The sequence below is a fragment of the Bos javanicus genome, chromosome 18 (genome assembly GCF_032452875.1).
Source record: "Bos javanicus breed banteng chromosome 18, ARS-OSU_banteng_1.0, whole genome shotgun sequence".
NCBI lineage: Eukaryota > Metazoa > Chordata > Mammalia > Artiodactyla > Bovidae > Bos > Bos javanicus.
Genome location: NC_083885.1, coordinates 62,253,881 through 62,267,489, shown reverse-complemented (window position 1 = coordinate 62,267,489; position 13,609 = coordinate 62,253,881).

Here is a 13,609-nt window from a genome sequence, read left to right as displayed (position 1 = left end):
ACGCCCCCCGCCTCCCCCGCCCCCCGTCCCCCGTTTCTCCCCCAGTCCGTGGGGAGATGGCCCGCCCTCCAGAGCCGCCTGGTCCTAGTGGTCTGGGAAGCCCAGAGAGAGGTCGGGGCGGGAGGCGGAGGCTGCACGTGGACCGGGTGGCTGGGGCGCCTCCGCCTGTGGGAATAATTCTCAGGAATCTGGGAGCTCACGGGTAGCCGGAGACAAGGAGCCGATCTCTGCAAATGGCGTTGGCTGGTCCTGGGGGCCGAGGACATCTGGTTGGTTCCAAGGTTGCCACTGGAAAAATGGTTGGAAGGTGGTCGGAGGCTGGAGGAAGGGGCGTCCCTGGGCCTGTTCTGTCCGAGCACCGTGGAAGGAGAGACACGTTCGCAGTGCTGCCCAGCGCTCTGACGGTTATCTATATACAGGACTATGATTCTGTTAGTCACATCCTCCCAATTTATCCCCTCCCCTACTTTTCCCCTTTGGTAACCATAAATTTGTTTTCTACTTCTGTGGGTCTATTTCTGTTTTTTATATGTATGTATAAAAAGTTCGTATGTATCATATTTTAGATTCCATATATAAGTGGTATCATATAATTTGTATTTCTCTGACTTACTTCATTTAGCACAATAATCTCTCCTCCATTCATGTTGCTTCAAACGGCATCATTTCATTCTTTCTTAATGGCTGCGTAATACTCCATTGCTGGAGGAAGAGATGGGAACTCACTCCAGTACTCTTGTCTGGAGAATCCCCATGGACAGAGGAGCCTGGTGGGCTACAGTCCATGGGGTCGCAAAGAGACACCACTGAAGCGACTTAGCACAAATGCAATACTCCATTGCATATTGATATATGCCACTTTTTATCCATTCATCTGTCACTGGACATCCTGGTGCAAGTTTTTTGTTGTTTTTTGTTTTGCTTTCTTTTGAGCAGTGACTAATCTAACGACTCTTTGAATTGTCAGTACTTACTACTCAGGAAATATCTTGGGCAAGTGAGGAACCCCTGAAGCTTAAGGTTCATTAGATTCATGGTAAACCCACCTCTGCAGTTATGCTTAACTAATTTTATAGCAAAGAATTCTATGTGCTTTGCTACGTGTGAAGAAGAATCCTTGTAGATGGGGCAGAATATCAGATGGAACTTGACTGTGAAGGCCCTGCATTCCTCCTTTAGGAGCCGTGCTGTTACTATTTACTTCACCTATTTTCTTTCTTTTTAAAAAATTTATTTTTAAATTGAAGGATAATTGCTTTACAGAATTTTGTTTTCTGTCAAACCTCAACATGAATCAGCCACAGGTATACATATGTTCCCTCCCTGTTGAACCTCCCTCCCACCTCCACCCCGCCCCATCCCACCCCTCTAGGTTGATACAGAGCCCCTGTTTGAGTTCCCTGAGACATACAGCAAATTCCCATTGGCTATCTATTTTACATATGGGAATGTAAGTTTCCATGTTACTCTCTCCATACATCTCACCCTCTCCCCAAGTCCGTAAGTCTGTTCTCTATTGTCTTTTTCTCCACTGCTGCCCGCAAATATATCCTTTGGTACCATATTTTTAGATTCTATATATATACACATTAGTATACGATATTTATCTTTCTTTTTCTGACTTACTTCACTCAGTATAATAGGCTCTAGGTTCATCCACCTCATTAGAGCTGACTCAAATGCATTCCTTTTTATGGCTGAGTAATATTCCGTTGTGTATATGTACCAGCACTTTTTATCCATTCATCTGTTGATGGACATCTAGGTTGCTTCCATGTTCTAGCTATTGCAAATAGTGCTGCAATGAACACTGAGTTGCATGTGTCTTTTTAAATTTTGCTTTCCTCATGGTATATATATACCCAAGAGTGGGTTTGCTGGGTTATAAGAAGGCAATGGCACCCCACTCCAGTACTCTTGCCTGGAAAATCCCATGGACAGAGGAGCCTGGTAAGCTGCAGTCCATGGGGTCGCTAAGAGTCGGACATGACTGAGCGACTTCACTTTCACGTTTTACTTTCATGCATTGGAGAAGGAAATGGCAACCCACTCCAGTGTTCTTGCCTGGAGAATCCCAGGGACAGAGGAGCCTAGTGGGCTGCCGTCTATGGGGTCGCAGAGAGTCGGACACGACTGAAGCGACTTAGCAGCAGCAGCAGGGAAGCTCCACATGTCAGGTGCAGATAAAGGGGGGAAATTATAAAGAAAGAAAAATCAAGTTTGCAAACTTAAAAAAAAAAAAAGAAGAAGAAACGAGGAGCAGGGAACTCCCCTAGAGAGTGATCCTTTTGGGATCCCTCTTATTAGAGCCTAAGCGCAAAGCGGAATCTTCCTTTCTGGGCTTCGTGTTTGCAGCCCGAGCATTTTTGCAAAGGGCCTGAATCGCGCAGCTTCTAGCAGGGGTCTCCCCTTAGAAGTCCAGGTCGCTCCCCGCCGGGCCTCCCGTAAAAGCACCACCCCACTGTCCGCCGTTCCCGCTCGACCTGAGCAGAAAGGGAGCTCAGAGGACGGATCTGATGGGTGCGGGAGGCTGATGGCCAATACTGAGGAGTTTAGACTCTAAACTTTAGAAGAGGAGCGGATAAATGAAGGAGGGAGAAGGAGGACCATAGAGAGGTTGGCGGCAGATAGAGGGGTCCAGGGTGGGAGGGAAACGAGAGAAAGCGTCTGGCAAGAGCGGTAGGAGGGGAAACCGTAGAGAGGCGCTGGAGGGAGGACTAGAGGGGCCATGCTGGGCGGGGAGGTGGGTAGGTATGAGGGTAATTGGCTTCTAATGCGGACAGCCGAGAGGACCATTTCCTTCGGTGTTTTAGGGTGGTTGAGGGCGCGGTGGGGGCTTGCCTGGTGGCTCAGTGGTAAAGAATCCGCCTGCCAATACAGGAGTTCCATCCCTGGGTGGGGAAGATCCCCTGGAGAAGGGAATAGCAACCCCCCCCCCCCCCAGTGCTCATGCCTGGGAAATCCCATGGACTGAGGAGCCTGGCGGGCTACAGTCCATTGGGTCACTAAGAGTCGGACACGACTGAGCGACTAAGCGCGCGCGCGCACACACACACACATTATCTCTCTAGAACTCTCAGCCCCACCACCCCTTCTGTAGCTCAAATCTCGTTTGTTTCTCAGCTAGATTTCGGCCCCAGCCTCCTCCCTACTCTCTGAACTTTCACTCTCTAGCCCGACAACATAGGCAGAGAGACCTTTCTAAACTCTCATCCTTTCCTAGCTCAAAATCCTTCTGCACTCCCTCTTGACTCAAGACAGAAATCTCAACTCCTTTTGCCCTGCGTTGGAAGGCCTTCATAACGAAGTTCCCGCCAAGCTCGCTGACCTCCTCTCACCCCTTTGTGCATCTTTCAAACACAGCATGTCATAACCCCCAGTGAAACCCTCATGCTTTCATTGCTCCAGGTGCCAGGTCTTGGACTCTTCTCACTACCCAGAATAACCTTTCCTGGGGGATCCTGGCCATTTCATCAGGCCTTAATTCCTCCAGAAAGCAGCCTCTGACTCCTGCCTAGTTCCAGATCCCAGGCTGACTGAGGCACTCCTTCAGGCTACCGGTTTTACTGGAATGCTTGTAAAGCCCTCATATGACAGTTCCCTCATTAACTCCCAGCTCGCCCCGATGCCTGCGACACGAACTCCAAGTTCTTCAAGCTGGTCCCTGTTGATGTCTCAGCTAGCATTGTCCCTGGCTGTGCACATGATGCTCGCAGCTGCTGCTGTGCTTGTGATGTGCTGTGCTTAGTTGCTGAGTCATGTAGACCACCAGAAACCTCTGTCTATGGGGATTCTTCAGGCAAGAATACTGCAGTGGGTTGCCATCCCCTCCTCCGGGGATCTTCCGAACCCAGAGATCGAACCCAGGTCTCCTGTGTTGCAGGCAGATTCTTTACTGTCTGAATCACCAGGAAAGCTCAAGAATACTGAAGTGGGTAGCTGTGGTTCTTAAATGTGTCCAACTCTTTGTGACTCCATGGACTGTAGATTGCCAGACTCCTCTGTCCATGGGATTCTCCAGCCAAGATTTCTGGAGAAGTCATTCCCTTCTTCAGGAGATCTTGCCAACCCAGGAATCAAACCTGCATCTCTTGCATTGACAGGCAGGTTCTTTACAACTGAGCCACCAGGGATGTTTCATCACCCTGAAAGAAGAATGGTTCTTTAGGCTGTTTGCAGTCCTGGCCTTTGCCTCCACTTCACTGCACTTGTAACTGCATTCACGATTCCCAAAGGCGGGCTAACTCTTTTGTCCACATCTGAGCTCAGATGTTTCCTCCAGGAAAACTTTCTAATTCTGCACCCCTCCCCCCACCCCAGTTGGGTCCTGTGCCCCTTCTGACCCCCTGGAGTGCCTCATCACCGCACTTGTGACCCTACTTTGTAGTTGCCTGTTTGTTAGTTGGCCTCCCGTAGATTAGTGTCTCCAATATGGAGGCCACCAGCCATGCATCGGTATTGAGCACTTGAAACAGGATTAGTCCAGGTTAAGGTCTAAGGTGGCAGCTGCTAGCAGATACTGTTTTGAGAATGGCAGGTGCTGGCCTTGAGTCTGATACAGTTCAGAAAATTCAAGTTCTCAGTAATGGAACAGTGCATCTGAGACCACGTCTACAATGACTACCCAGCTCCATTAACAAAAAAATATGTATTTTTTGGCTGCACTGAGTTCTTCTTGCTGCACAGGCTTTCTCCAGTTGCAGCAAGCAGGGGCTACTCTTTGTTGAAGTGCGGGACCTCTCATTGCCGTGGCTTCTCTTCTTGTGGAGCACGGGCTCTAGGTGCTCCAGCTTCAGGAGTTGCAGCGCATGAGCTCATTAGTTTCGGTGCACAAGCTTAACTGCTCCTTGGCATTTAGGCTCTTTCTGGACCAGGGGTCGAACCTGTGTCTCCTACATTGGCAGGTGGGTTCCTATTGACTGTGCCACCAGGGAAATCCTCCAGCTCCATTTTTGATGTCTAAGCCACAGTGACTCCATTTTTATTTTACTTACATTCTTTACTGGTTATAGAAGATGTACGAAGACAATGTATGCTTGACAGGCCATAAAACAGGCTGTTCTGGTCAGCATAAAGTTCAAGACAGATCATGTATCAGCCAGAAGGACTTCCCCATACATCAACATCTGAAAATTTCTTCTTAATCTACATCTGAATATAGAAAAGTAAGATTAAAAGGAAAAGCAAAGAGTGTCTAACAGTGCATGACAGATGAGGAAACTGAGTCATCACATGCTTTTCAGATTTGCCTAGAGACAGGAGTTCCCTGGCGGTTCAGTAATTAGGACTTGGTGCTTTCACTGCAGTGGATCTGGGTTCAATCCCTGGTGTTGGACAACTAAGATCCCATAAGCCAAGCAGCCTGGAGAGCGGAGGGGTGGGGAGGGTGGCCTGGAGAAATTTGAGGTCTGATTGATTTGAAACGAGAATTGGAATCCTGCTGTTTCTAAGCTCCTCATTACAATCTGATCTTTGCCAGGAAACATGGAATGCCCACTCTTTCAAGACAGTGGGTACTGAGGCAAGAAGGCGGCCGTTTGTGAATTCCCAGCGCTCTGCGTGGGTAGGAGCTAGAAAGCCCAGCCTTCTGGTTTTTCCTGGCCAGCACCCACAGCCAGCCTTGAGAGCTGTGTCACATTCGGACAGCTCTTTCCCTAACAATCTTTCAGCTGCACCCCTCTAACTCTCAGGGACCATAGGACACGTTCCCGAAAATGACGGTCTGGGGATGAGAAAGTGTAAAGACCTCCCGGATTTAGGATGTAACCCTGGCTCCGGCACCCACTTGCTGTGGGACCATCAGCCTCTCACTTAAACTCCTTGCGCGTCAGTTCCCTCATCTGTAAAATGCTAGGACTGAATCTGACACCTTCTTGTTCAAGGTCTCTTTTCGGCATATATCCGATTCTTTAGTGATGCTGACTCGTCGTTGTTGAATTTGTCTCTTGATTGTCATCCCTACCTGCTTCTCCTAGGTGCTCGGGTTCCTGGGAAGATGTCAATATTTTGGTCTCTGTCGCCCCCATGAGGCTTATGAGAGTTCCTTGTTGCAGCAGGTGTCCAATGCAGATAACATGTGTCGCCTCTTAAGGTAGAGGAAGGCGGGGACTACCTAGGTCTGGTTGGCTCACGCTTTTACCCCCATAAGCTGGTATCTAAGAGCCAATTGTGTTGAACAATACACAACAGATATGTGTTGAACAAAATAACTCCGCTTCAAGCCAGCGGAACTAAAGGTCCTTGGAACCCTTCCTTTGAGGGGTATGTTTCCGGGCGGAAGGCTTTTCGTGACCCCCCCTCCCCCCACCCCGCCCCTTTGCTCGGTGGTCGGAGCCCGTGTGTCCCCACTTAGGGCTCCCGGGTAGGGGGTTAATGTTTTCGCCTCCTGCACTCCGGGATCGGGCTTTCGGGAGGCCATTCCTCATAAAGGACGAACAGAAGGGTCACGCCCGGAGTAAGGGCCCTGGAGCACGAGACCAGATCACCAAGACCGGACCTGCTGACCCACTGAGGGGACATGGTGCTTGCAGCTGCTGCTGTGTTAGTGATGTGCTGTGCTTAGTTGCTGAGTCATGTCCGACTCTTTGTGACCCCATGGACTGTAGCCCTCCAGAAACCTCTGTCTATGGTTTGTGCCGAGCCTCTTGGGAACAGAGAAGAGGCGGAAACCAGGCAGGTCTTGGGGCGGGGAGCGGGGGAGGTGGCTTTGGAAAGAGACGGTGGGGAGGTGATGGGATCGACCGAATACAGACTCTGGAGGTGAGAGGCTTCATTGGCGGCCGCGGTGGGGATGGCGGGGGTGGGGGGCAGTGGAAACACTTAATTGGTGTCGCAGGACCTGCATGAAAGGAAGAGACCTTGGAGCTGGAGAGAAAGATACTCCAAGGGTATTTAACCGTCTGCTTTGCCCCTTCGCTCTGTCCTTATCAATCCCTGCTCACTGATTGGACGGGCACAGACGCCGTGAGTGGGGAAGCCCAGTAACACGGCCCCACCCAGCGCGCGGCTGTCCCAGCTGCCCGCCGGCTTCCAGGAACGCGGCCTGTCTCAAGGCCCACGCTCTCGCTCGTCCGGACGTCCTGTGCTTCATTTGTGAAGCTTGTGGCAAGGCCTGCAAAGGACCCCGCTGTCTCTGCCCGCCCCGTCTCACCCACCGAGCTTCCTGCCGCTGCTCCTGCTGCTCCTGGCAGGTCAGCCTTACCAGGGAGCCGGTCAGCACGCCCTGGTGTATCAGGGCAGACTGGGTCTCCTGCTAATGTGGGCACAAAAAGGGAAAGATACAGTGAAAGTCTCTCAGGCGTGTCTGACTCTTTGCGACCCTATGGACTGTAGTTCATGGTATTCTCCAGGCCAGAATACTGGAGTGGGTAGCTGTTCCCATCGCCAAGGGATCTTCCCAACCGAGGGATTGAATACTTGTCTCCCGAATTGCAGGCGGATTCTTTACCAGCTGAGCCATCAGGGAAGCCCATGGTGGATGCATAGGGAGGGAAGGGCACAACAGGCATGCCTTTAGGGGGCCACGTCCTGGGAATCCTGCCCCAGGTGGCCAGCATCCAGCTCGAGGGCTGTCAGTTGCAGAGCTAGGCCCTGGCATCTCTGAAGGACAAGGCAGCATCCTTTTCTGTGCTGAGTCTTTCTAACACTGAATGATCTTCAGCCTTCGGTTGTGCTGCGAGTCCGTGGGTGGCAGGGGAAGCAGGAGACAGTATCATGAAAGATGCATTCAACTCCCAGGGCGATTTCTGGTCTCCTTGGCTCAGATGGCAAAGAATCTGCCTGCAATGCAGGAGATCCCTGGGTCAGGAAGGTCTCCAGGACTGGGAAATGGCAACCCACTCCAGTTTTCTTGTCTGGAGAATCCCCATGGACAGAGGAGCCCGACGGACTGCAGTCCATGGGGTCATAAAGAGTTGGACACGACTGAGCGACTAACAACACTTTTTCCTATTGTAGAATGACTGGTTCCTTCTCCAGCCTAGAACGATAAAGTGACTTTTATTTTTTATTTTTATTTTTTTTGATAAAGTGACTTTTAAAGGCAAGTCACTTTTCGGACAAAAGCTATCTCTTTTGTCTTCCCTCCCTCCGCATCTGCCGCGTCTCCGAATAGTGACTTTATACTGGCTGGGTATTTTCTTTTTTTCAACCCTCCGATGGCAGAGGTGAGGCGCGCAGGCACCCGGAACTGTGGTTCGCGGGTGTTTGTTTCCGGCCGGGACGGATGCCTTGGGCCCCGCCCGGCCGCAATGGGAGCCGGAAGAGGGCTTCGGGCTCTTAGAGTCCATCTCCACCGCGCCGCGGACGGACGTCCCGGGGCCGCGTCTCGGGCCACTTCCCGCCGCGCTCGGACCCGAGAGGCTCCCGCACTGCCAGCCGGCGCCGGGAGGCAGGGCCTGAGCTCCGCACGGCCGGAGAGGCCCGAGCGGCGCGGTGCGTCCGCTGGGGCGCCCGCTCAGACGCAGGCACGCGGGGCGGAACGACTCGGAGCTGGTGGGTTCTGTGGAAAGAGCTAATTTAGAGGATCCTGCGTTTGTCCGCCCCTCAGGCTCTCAGAGGGCTCCTCGACCCCGAGCCTCTTCGGGGGCCATGGGCCCTCCTTCCCTAGGATGGACCCTGCCCACCTCGGGAGGCCCGTCACCCGCTCACCGCCGGGGATGGTGTTGGCCCGGTGTGGCCGGAGCCCAGGCGCTCCTCCTGTCCCCGTCCCTCCCCGGGAGCTCCCCGCATCGCCGGAGCCACAGCACTTCCCGCTCGGAGGTCTTCAAGCACGCCAGCGAGGATTCGGAGGCGTCGCTTCATACACCTGCCCGCTGTGCTCTTGTGTTCTCAGGAGGCCCGGCGGCTGGCCCAGCACGTCCAGGACCGCTCGGCTGGAAGGGATTTCCTGGACGGTGGAGGGACCGCAGGGGCCCCGTAGAGGCTCCCGTTTCTGGTACAGAGGGTAGAGTGCAGGGTCTGGGCCCCCTGCTTACTTGCCCTGTGATCTGAGGCTGCCTCGCTGGGCCAGTTTCCTCCTCCTGAAATTACTTGTGACCTCCAGCTATCCTGGCCAGCGGGGAGAAGCAGGAGTCTCTTGTTGGACCCCTGACTCTCCCACAGTCTCTCTTCATAGCCTGGGATCGATCACCACCCATCCTGGACTCAGTTTCTGTGAGATGGGACAGAATGAAGCGTCCTTATCAGGTGAGCTGCAAACTCACCTAATATGAAGGTAGCACACAGTGTGGCATAACTTTTCTTTTTTCCCTTTGACCGAGCAGAACAACTCGCGGAGTCTTAGTAGCGCCTTGGCGGATCTTAGTATTAGTTCCCAACCAGGGATGGAACCTGCGCCCTTGGCAGTGAAAGCCAGGAGTCCTAAGCACTGGACTGCCAGGGCGTTACCTTCATCACTTCTTTCTAGTAACTCATGGTGCCTGCCGAGGCAGATGAAAATAAACGTTCGTTAGTTTGAGTCCTTTTTAAATTGCAGTGGTAGGGCTGGAACCCAACCAAGGTGGGAACCTTTCCTTTATGGGTGTGGATTGTAGGCTGGAGTGCTGTCCTAGGAGTAGGTCCCTCAGTTGGGTCGGAGCTGGGTGATGCCACGTGTGGCTGGGCCACCTCAAGAAGGTCCTCAGATCCCAGGCGGAGGAACTTGGGGACTTGGTCCTGAGGGTCACAGGGGATGTGCATGTGAGGCAGCTGTGAGATGAGTATCGGGCCAGGGTGGGAGGAGTTCTGGGGGCCAGGGTACCAGGGAGAAGGCTGGTGCAAGGGCCCAGGTGGGAGGAAGGAGCCAGAGCTGGAGCTTGGGGGGTGGAGGAGGAGGGAGGGAGCACTCGGTGCCTGCCCGGCTTTGGGGAGTGGGGGGGGGGTGGGATGGGGACCTATGGGTGGATGTAGGGTGTTACCGTGACCCTGTCCCAGGAGAGAAGCAGGGCATTTTGTTTGGGTGGGGGAGATGAGCTTTACCTTCGGGCAGGGTGACTGAATTCCATTCATTCAATCATTTAACCAGTATTGAATTCAGCTGCTCCTGGCTCCCCAGACCTTTTCTAGAGTCTGAGGATAGACTTGCCCAGGACAGAGCAGGAAAGGCAGGCAGGAAAATAGCAAATCCGTTAAGGAGCAAGACCCTCACTGACCGTAAATCGAGATGCAGAGGAGATGGCCCGAGGGGCAGAGGGGGGCTTCCCCTCCCCTCCCTGGCTCTGATATCACCTGCAGCGCTCCAGTGATGAAGGGTTACTTGAGTTCCCACCTGGCCAGAAAGGATGCATCCTTGTGAGGGGTTGGGAGGAACATTACAGAGGGAGGAACAGCACACACAAGGCCCAGGAGGTGGGAGAGGTTGGCAAGGGGGCACCGTGGTGCTAGGGGCCAGTCCACACAGGGCTGGGGCGCTTCTGGGGTTTAGTCTAAAGTGCAGCAAGAAGGGTTTGGGGTTAGGGAGTGACATGTTTTGGTGGGTTTACAAAATTGCTTCAGTGTTGCCATAGGGAGAGGGGGCCAGAGGAGGCAGAGGGGTGGGAGGGGAGGCTGTTACCATGGCAGCAGTGGGCTGGGGACAAGCCCAAGGTGCCCGCAGACAGTGGCCATGACCTCTGGCTTGGGTCAGGTAGAGGCAGTGCCATCCTGGCTCCCCCACCTGAGGATGCATGGCTTCCGGCCCATCACGTGACGTCTCTGAGCTTCTGTTTCGTCTATAAGGTTGGGATCCTCAAGACACTTCCCGTCTGGGTCTGCTCTGAGGACTTGGTGCATCTAACAACCACAACCGCTGGCACCCTGCTGTTCAGTCGCTCAGTCCTGTCCGACTCTGCGACCCCATGGACTGCAGCATGCCAGACCTCCCTGTCCATCACCATCTCCCAGAGTTTGTTCAAACTCATGTCCATTGAGTCTGTGATGCTGTCCAACCATCTCATCCTCTGTCGTCCCCTTGTCCTCCTGCCCTCAGTCTTTCCCAGCATCAGTGTGTTTTCCAGGGAGTCAGTTCTTATTAGGTGGTCAAAGTATTGGAGCTTCAGCTTCAGCATCAGTCCTTCCAATGAATATTCAGGGTTGATTTCCTTTAGGATGGACTGGTTGGATCTCCTTGGAGTCCAAGGGCACCATAGGAAAGGCCCAATAAATGTTAGTCATTGTTACTATTTCGAGATGGGTGTGGTTCTCACCTACAAAGCTAGTTTTCTGGATCTGAAACTTAAGAAAGGGATCCAGGGGAGAGATTCACGGGGGTGTCTCTGTAGCCCAGGATCTGTGTTGTTCCCTCCAGGGACATTTGGCCAGACCTGTTGTCACAGCCGGGTGAGAGGTTTGGGTGGGGGCGGGGCTGATGGTGCTTCCGGCATCTGAAGGGTGGCACCACAGATGCTGGTCAACCTCCCATAGTGTGCAGGACAGCTCCACAGCAAAGAATGGCCCAGCCCCCAGAGGTCAGCAGCGCCAAAGCTGAGAGGCCTGGTGTAGACAGAGGGGTGTTGGCCCCTGAAGCCGGTCTGCTGCTGCTACTGCTAAGTCGCTTCAGTCGTGCCCGACTGTGCGACCCCGTGGACTACAGCCTACCAGGCTCCTCCATCCATGGGATTTTCCAGGCAACAGTACTGGAGTGGGGTGCCACTGCTGGGCACACTCTCTCAATCCACCAGTTTCCATCCATTTTCCCTACCACCTGCCATGAAACTAGAGGAGAAAGAACTTGTAGGACCAACAATGTACAGTAGGGAGCCACACTTTAAAAAGTGAAAAGGAACAGCTGAAATAATTTTAAGGACTCATTTAATACTTAACCCACTCAGTTTACCCAGAGTATCCTTTCTCAGTGGAATCCACACAGACATCATTCACGATGTACTTTACACTTTTTGTACTCAGTCTTCAGAATCTGAGGGGTGTCTGCATCGCAGCCCACCTCAGGTCAGCCTGGACACGTGCCAAGTGCTCGAGAGCCACGTGGTGGCCAGTGGTTGCCCTTCAGGACTGTACAATTCTGGAGGATCTTTGTTTTTCTAATAAAACTTTTATTGAATAAAAAATTAAGACAAACACCAAAGTTAGTCTCCAAATCACGTAAGATATAGTGATGCCATACAGTAGGCCCTTGTTGGTTATCCATTTGAAATATAGCAGTGTGAACATGTCCATCCTAAACTCACTATCCTTCCCTCCCCATCCTCTCCCACTTCCAGAACCTAAGAGCCTTCTTTTAAGTTGGTGAGTCTGTTTGTTTATTTTTTTGGTTGCATCAAGTTTTAATTGTTGCATGTGGGATCTAGTTCCCTGACCAGGGATTGAACCCCGGCCCTCCGCGTTGGGAGTGTGGAGTCGTAGTCACTGGACCGCCAGGGAAGTCCCTGTGAGTCTGCTTCTGTCTTGTACGTAAGTTCATCAGTATCATTTAAGATTCTGCATATAAGGGATGTCATACAATGTTTCAGTTTTCCTGACCACTCAGTATGACAATCTCTAGGGCCATCCGTATTGCTGCGAAAGACATGATTTTGTTCTTTTGCTGGTGGAGTAATATTCCATTGTATCTGTGAATGACATCTTGATCCATTCATTTGTTGATGGGCCTTTAGGCTGCTTCCATGTCTCCTCTATTTTAAACATGGCTGCAGGGGAGGATCTTTAGCCTGATACCACAATTGTTTGGTCACTTGCAGGTTTCTTGAAGGTTTTCTGAAGAATGTTTCATCAGTTCCAGCTTACTGTTGCCCCACCTAGAGACTTTTTTCTATTTCTGGGGATTTGTGTGTGCATTTTCTGGCATTTAGATTCAGTTCAGTTCAGTTACTCAGTCATGTCTGTCTCTTTGCAACCCCATGAATTGCAGCATGCAAGGCCTCCCTGTCCATCACCAACTCCCAGAGTTCACTCAAACTCACGTCCATCGAGTCGGTGATGCCATCCAGCCATCTCATCCTCTGTCCTCCCCCTCTCCTCCTGCCCCCAATCCCTCCCAGCATCAGAGTCTTTTCCAAGGAGTCAACTCTTCACATGAGGTGGCCAAAGTACTGGAGCTTCAGCTTTAGCATCATTCCTTCCAAAGAAGACCCAGGGCTGATCTCCTTCAGAATGGACTGGTTGGATCTCCTTTCAGTCCAAGGGACTCTCAAAGAGTCTTCTCCAACACCACAGTTCAAAAGCATCAATTCTTTGGTGCTCAGCTTTCTTCACAGTCCAACTCTCACATCCATACATGACTACTGGAAAAACCATAGCCTTGACTAGATGGACCTTTGTTGGCAAAGTAATGTCTCTGCTTTTGAATATGCTATCTAAGTTGGTCATAACTTTCCTTCCAAGGAGTAAGCGTCTTATGGCTGCGGCACCATCTGCAGTGATTTTGGAGCCCCCCAAAATAAAGTCTGACACTGTTTCTGTTTCCCCATCTATTTCCCATGAAGTGATGGGGCTAGATCCCATGATCTTAGTTTTCTAAATGTTAAGCTTTAAGCCAACTTTTTCACTCTTTCATCAAGAGGCTTTTTAGTTCCTCTTCACTTTCTGCCATAAGGGTGATGTTATCTGCATATCTGAGGTTATTGATATTTCTCCCGGCAATCTTGATTCCAGCTTGTGCTTCTTCCAGCCCAGCGTTTCTCATGATGTACTCTGC